Genomic DNA, 7,500 nt, shown 5'->3' on the forward strand with positions numbered 1-7,500 from the left:
TCAATCAATCAAATAGGCCTCGGTTTCCATAGCAACCAGGTGCGGCCTAGGCTTTTTCCCGCCCAAAGCGAAGCCTGAGCTCAATTAATGGTCCATTTTCAAGCAAATATCAATGAAATAAAGCCTGAAAAATAGAAATGAAAGAGATAAATTAGTGGCATCAATCAATCAATCAATCAATCAATCAAATAGGCCTCGGTTTCCATAGCAACCAGGTGCGGCCTAGGCTTTTTCCCGCCCAAAGCGAAGCCTGAGCTCAATTAACGGTCCGTTTTAAAGCAAATATCAATGAAATAAAGCCTGAAAAATAGAAATAAAAGAGATAAATGAGTGGCATCAATCAATCAATCAATCAATCAAATAGGCCTCGGTTTCCATAGCAACCAGGTGCGGCCTAGGCTTTTTCCCGCCCAAAGCGAAGCCTGAGCTCAATTAATGGTCCATTTTAAAGCAAATATCAATGAAATAAAGCATGAAAAATAGAAATGAAAGAGATAAATGAGTGGCATCAATCAATCAATCAATCAATCAAATAGGCCTCGGTTTCCATAGCAACCAGGTGCGGCCTAGGCTTTTTCCCGCACAAAGCGAAGCCTGAGCTCAATTTGTGGCCTAAATTAAGGAAAGAAAGCGTTAAAAATGGAAATAAAGTCGATAAATTAGTGGCCTGTTTAAAGTATAAATCAATTAATCCAATTAGTTCATTAATAAGGCCTTGGCGACGCCTCCGTTTCCCTAGCAACCAGGAGCGGCCTACGCTTTTTCCCTCCCAAAACGAAGCCTGAAATCAATTAATGGACCATTTTTAAATTAAAATAAATGAAATAAACCATTAAAAGTAAAATTTTAAAGCAGAAATAAATGAAATAAAGCAGAAATAAATGAAATAAAGCATTAAAAATAGAAATAAAATAGGTAAATTAGTGGCATAAATCAATCAATCAATCAAATAGGCCTCGGTTTCCATAGCAACCAGGTGCGGCCTAGGCTTTTTCCCTCAGAAAGCGAAGCCTGAGCTCAATTTGTGGCCTAAATTAATGAAGGAAAGCCTCAAAAATGGAAATAAAGTCGGTAAATTAGTGGCCTGTTTAAAGTATAAATCAATTAATCCCATTAGTTAATTAATAAGGCCTTGGCGACGCCTCCGTTTCCCTAGCAACCAGGAGCGGCCTACGCTTTTTCCCTCAGAAAGCGAAGCCTGAGCTCAATTGGTGGCCGATTGAAATCCTAAATTAATGAAATAAAGCGTTAAAAATGGAAATAAAGTCGGTAAATTAGTGGCCTGTTTGAAGTATAAATCAATTAATCCAATTAGTTCATTAATAAGGCCTTGGTGATGCCTCCGTTTCCCTAGCAACCAGGAGCGGCCTACGCTTTTTCCCTCAGAAAGCGAAGCCTGAGCTCAATTTGTGGCCTAAATTAATGAAGGAAAGCCTTGAAAATGGAAATAAAGTCGGTAAATTAGTGGCCTGTTGAAAGTATAAATCAATTAATCCAATTAGTTCATTAATAAGGCCTTGGCGACGCCTCCGTTTCCCTAGCAACCAGGAGCGGCCTACGCTTTTTCCCTCCAAAAGCGAAGCCTGAGCTCAATTAATGGTCCGTTTTTAAATTAAAATAAATGAAATAAACCATTAAAAGTAAAATTTTAAAGCAGAAATAGATGAAGTAAAGCAGAAATAAATGAAATAAAGCATTAGAAATAGAAATAAAATAGGTAAATTAGTGTCATCAATCAATCAATCAATCAATCAAATAGATCAATAAATAAAATAGGCCTCAGTTTCCATGGCAACCAGTTGCGGCCTAGACTTTTTCCCTCCCAAAATGAAGCCTGAGATCAATTAATGGTCCGTTTTTAAATTTAAATAAATGAAATAAACCATTAAAAGTAAAATTTTAAAGCAGAAATAAATGAAATAAAGCATGAAAAATGGAAATAAAAGAGATAAATTAGTGGCATCAATCAATCAATCAATCAAATAGGCCTCAGTTTCCATAGCAACCAGGTGCGGCCTAGGCTTTTTCCCTCCGAAAGCGAAGCCTGAGCTCAATTTGTGGCCTAAATTAATGAAGGAAAGCCTTAAAAACGGAAATAAAGTCGATAAATTAGTAGCCTGTTGAAAGCATAAATCAATTAATCCAATTAGTTCATTAATAAGGCCTTGGCGACGCCTCCGTTTCCCTAGCAACCAGGAGCGGCCTACGCTTTTTCCCTCAGAAAGCGAAGCCTGAGCTCAATTGGTGGCCTAAATTAATGAAATAAAGCGTTAAAAATGGAAATAAAGTCGATAAATTAGTGGCCTGTTTAAAGTGTAAATCAATTAATCCAATTAGTTCATTAATAAGGCCTTGGCGACGCCTCCGTTTCCCTAGCAACCCAAAGCGGCCTACGCTTTTTCCCTCCAAAAGCGAAGCCTGAGCTCAATTAATGGTCCGTTTTAAAGCAGAAATACATGAAAGTATTAGAAATAAAATAGATAAATTAGTGGCCTGTTTAAAGCACAGATTAATCAATCAATTAATGACATCAATCAATCAATCAATCAAATAGGCTTTGGTTTCCATAGCAACCAGGTGCGGCCTACACCTTTTCCCACCCAAAGCGAAGCCTGAGCTCCATTAATGGTCCGTTTTTAAGTTAAAATAAATGAAACAAACCATTAAAGGAATAAAATTGAGATAAATTAGTAGCCAATTATTCAATCAATCAATCAATCAATCAATCAAATAAACCTATGAATAAATCAAATATTTATTAGCAATCCATATTAGCAATCTCTGCTTGGGATATTAGCAATATTAGCAATCAATATTAGCCATCAATATTCGCAATATCTGCCGGAGATATTCAATTAATTAATTAGCAAAATATGCCTCAGTTTCCATGGCAACCAGGGGCGGCCTAGACTTTCCCCCTCCGAAACGAAGCCTGAGATCAATTGGTGGCCTAAATTAATGAAGGAAAGCCTTAAAAATGGAAATAAAGTCGATAAATGAGCGGCCTGTCAATCAATCAAATCAATCAATCAATAAAAAAAGGCCTCGGTTTCCGTAGCAACCAGTGGGGCCTACCCTTTTCGCCTCACAAAGCGAAGCCTGAGCTCGATTAATGGTCCGTTTTAAAGCGGAAATCAAGGAAATATAGCGTTAAAAATAGAAATAAAAGAGATAAATTAGTGATTGATTGATTGATTGATTGATTGATGCCGCTAATTTATCTATTTTATTTCCATTTTTAATGCTATTTCATTTATTTCTGCTTTTAATGGACCACTAATTTAGCTCAGGCTTCGTTTTTGAGGGGGAAAAGCATAGGCCGCACCTGGTTGCTAGGGAAACCGGGGCCTATTTAATTAATTAATTAATTAATTAATTAGATTAATAAATAGGCCACTAATTGATCAATTTTAATGGTTTATTTCTTTTATTTCTGCTTTAAAACGGACCATTAATTGAGCTCAGGCTTCGTTTTGGGAGGGAAAAAGCGTAGGCCGCACCTGGTTGCTATGGAAACCGAGGCCTATTTGATTGATTGATTTGATTGATTGATTCTATTTTCTATTTTTCTAGGATATTTTTATTTTTAATGATTTATTTCACGTATTTCTGCTTTAAAACGGACCATTAATGGAGCTCAGGCTTCGTTTTCCGAGGGGAAAAGCGTAGGCCGCACCTGGTTGCTAGGGAAACCGAGGCCTATTTGATTGATTGATGGATGGATTGATTCTATTTTCTATTTTTCTAGGATATTTTTATTTTTAATGATTTATTTCATGTATTTCTGCTTTAAAACGGACCATTAATGGAGCTCAGGCTTCGTTTTGGGAGGGAAAAAGCGTAGGCCGCACCTGGTTGCTATGGAAACCGAGGCCTATTTGATTGATTGATTTGATTGATTGATTCTATTTTCTATTTTTCTAGGATATATTTATTTTTAATGATTTATTTCATGTATTTCTGCCTTAAAACGGACCATTAATTGAGCTCAGGCTCTGTTTTGGGAGGGAAAAAGCATAGGCCGCACCTGGTTGCTATGGAAACCGAGGCCTATTTGATTGATTGATTTGATTGATTGATTCTATTTTCTATTTTTCTAGGATATTTTTATTTTTAATGGTTTATTTCATGTAATTCTGCTTTAAAACGGACCATTAATGGAGCTCAGGCTTCGTTTTCCGAGGGGAAAAGCGTAGGCCGCACGTGGTTGCTATGGAAACCGAGGCCTATTTGATTGATTGATTTGATTGATTGATTCTATTTTCTATTTTTCTAGGATATTTTTATTTTTAATGGTTTATTTCATGTATTTCTGCTTTAAAACGGACCATTAATGGAGCTCAGGCTTCGTTTTGGGAGGGAAAAAGCGTAGGCCGCACCTGGTTGCTATGGAAACCGAGGCCTATTTGATTGATTGATTTGATGGATTGATTCTATTGTCTATTTTTCTAGGATATTTTTATTTTTAATGGTTTATTTCACGTATTTCTGCTTGAAAACGGACCATTAATTGAGCTCAGGCTTCGTTTTGGGAGGGAAAAAGCGTAGGCCGCACCTGGTTGCTATGGAAACCGAGGCCTATTTGATTGATTGATTTGATTGATTGGTTCTATTTTCTATTTTCCTGGGATATTTTTATTTTTAATGGTTTATTTCATGTATTTCTGCTTGAAAACGGACCACTAATTGAGCTCAGGCTTCGTTTTGGGAGGGAAAAAGCGTAGGCCGCACCTGGTTGCTATGGAAACCGAGGCCTATTTGAATGATTGATTGATTTGATTGATTGATTCTATTTTCTATTTTTCTGGGATATTTTTATTTTTAATGGTTTATTTCATGTATTTCTGCCTTAAAACGGACCATTAATTGAGCTCAGGCTTCATTTTCTGAGGGAAAAAGCGTAGGCCGCACCTGGTTGCTATGGAAACCGAGGCCTATTTGATTGATTGATTTGATGGATTGATTCTATTTTCTATTTTTCTAGGATATTTTTATTTTTAATGGTTTATTTCATGTACTTCTGCTTTAAAACGGACCATTAATTGAGCTCAGGCTTCGTTTTGGGAGGGAAAAAGCGTAGGCCGCACCTGGTTGCTATGGAAACCGAGGCCTATTTGATTGACTGATTTGATTGACTGATTCTATTTTCTATTTTTCTAAGATAATTTTATTTTTAATGGTTTATTTCATGTATTTCTGCCTTAAAACGGACCATTAATTGAGCTCAGGCTTCATTTTCTGAGGGAAAAAGCGTAGGCCGCAGTCTGGTTGCTAGGCAGCCGTTGCTATGGCGACCCGTGACGTCAGAAAAGGCCTCTCTTTTCTCCCTTTAAGGCTTTTATTTCATTTCTTTCTGCTTTAAAATCGCCACTAATTGAGCTCAGGCTTCATTTATAAGGGGAAAAAGACTAGGCCGCGCCTTGTTGCTAGGCAACCGACGCGTTGCCAAGGACGCGATGACGCTCAGGCGTCGTTTGGCGCGGCGGGTTGCTAGGCAACCGACGCGTTGCTAAGGACGCTCTTGCGACGTCACGACGCATTTGGAGGGAAGAAGTGTAGTTAAGGTCCCGCGCAAAGCAACCAATCAGAGGCCTCCTTTCCGGCCCTTCCGAGCGGCCATTGGCTGGTTGGCGTTGAGGGGCGGGGCTAAAGCTCCGGCGGACCAATGGGGAGAGTGCAGCACTCCGAAATGCAAGGCGAATGGGGATGGTGGGCGGGCTGGGAAGGGCCCAATGGGAAGCGCCCGATGGAGGATGGATAAGGAGACGGTCCAATAGGCGTCGAGCTGAGGGAAGGACGCTCCAATCACGGTCGGCTCGCTGAGGCGGGGAAACGGCGCTCCATTGAGGCCTAATGAAGTGGGCGGGCGTGGAACGGACCAATGGGAAGCGCCCGTCGGGCGAGGAGGCGTGATGGACAGGAAAGCGGCCCAATCGGAAGCGCCTATCGGGCGAGGAGGCGTGACGGACAGGGAAGCGGACCAATCGGCGGCCGATACTGAACAAAGGAGGCGGGGCGGGGGTTGCGCGGCTCGACCAATCGCCTCTCGCGCGCCGCGGCCGTTAGCCAATCCGCGCCCGCGCGCCGCAACGGCCGGCCAATAGGCGTCGAGCTGAGGGAAGGACGCTCCAATCAGGAGCCGGCGAGGCCCAGCAACGGCGCTCCATTGAGGCCTATTGAGGTGGGCGGGCGCGGAACGAACCAATGGGAGGCCGAGGAATCGTGACCGACAAGGAAGCGGCCCAATCGGCGGCCGACAATGAACAAAGGAGGCGGGGCGAGGGTTGTTCGTTACCCAATCAGCGCCCGAGTTGGGAAGGGTATAAAAGGCGGCGCCCGTTGCCGGGACGCCGCCAGTCTCTGCCGCGCGTCGACCGGAGCGGAAGCCGCGCAAACTAAGCGAGGAAATAAGCGAAAATAATCCGAGAGCCATGAGGGAAATTGTCCACTTGCAAGCCGGCCAGTGCGGCAACCAAATCGGCGCCAAGGTGGAAGAGCCGTCAGGGATCATTAATAATAATTAATTAATAATTAATTAATAATAATAATTAATAATTAATAATAATTAATAATTGATAATTAGTGATAATTGAGAATAATTAATTGGTAATAATTGATAATGATAATTAATGATAATTGATAATAATTGAGAATAATTAATAATAATAGTTAATAATTGATAATAAATAATAATTGATGATAATAATTGATAATAATTGATAATTGAGAATAATTAATAACAATAGTTAATAATTGATAATAATAATTGATAATGATAATTGAGAATAATTGAGAATAATTAATAATAATAGTTAATAATTGATAATAATAATTGATAATAATTGATAATGATAATTGAGAATAATTAATAATAATAGTTAATAATTGATAATAAATAATGGATAATAATAATTGATAATAATTGATAATTGAGAATAATTAATAATAATAGTTAACAATTGATAATAAATAATAATTGATAATAATTGATAATGATAATTGAGAATAATTGAGAATAATAATAATAGTTAATAATTGATAATAAATAATAATTGATAATAGTTGATAATAGTTAATAATTGAGAATAAATAATAATTGATAATTAATAATAATTAACAATGATAATAATAATTGATAATAAATAATAATTGTTAATAATTGATGATTAATAAGTAATAATTAAGAATAAGTAATTAATAATAATTGATAATAATCAATAATAATCAATAATAATAATTAATAACTAATAATTGATACTTATTAATTGATAATAATTAATAATTATTATTGGAACAATTAATCATCCTCATGAATAAAAAAAAAGGAGGGGGCAAAGGGAAGAATTCAAGGTTCATCGTCATCCTCATCCTTTCATTATTCTATTAATTATTATACCATTGAATAATCGCAATTAATAATCGAGGTTTAATAATAATAATAATAATGGATGATTAGTTAGAATTAATAATAATAATAAAATCGAGGGGGGAAAGGGGAAA

At 37.9% G+C, this 7,500-nt stretch overlaps 1 long non-coding RNA gene across 1 annotated transcript in view; it reads left to right on the forward strand.

Moving 5' to 3' along the window:
- Window positions 1-6,296: 6,296 nt before the first annotated feature.
- LOC310755126 overlaps window positions 6,297-7,500 on the forward strand; it is a 4,191-nt gene continuing 2,987 nt past the window's right edge. Inside the window, exon 1 of the long non-coding RNA XR_014544166.1 lies at window positions 6,297-6,488. This is a non-coding gene — a long non-coding RNA (uncharacterized lncRNA). The remainder of the gene's footprint in view (window positions 6,489-7,500) is intronic.

Source organism: Podarcis filfolensis, assembly GCF_964270895.1.
Source record: "Podarcis filfolensis genome assembly, contig: HAP1_SCAFFOLD_391, whole genome shotgun sequence".
NCBI lineage: Eukaryota > Metazoa > Chordata > Lepidosauria > Squamata > Lacertidae > Podarcis > Podarcis filfolensis.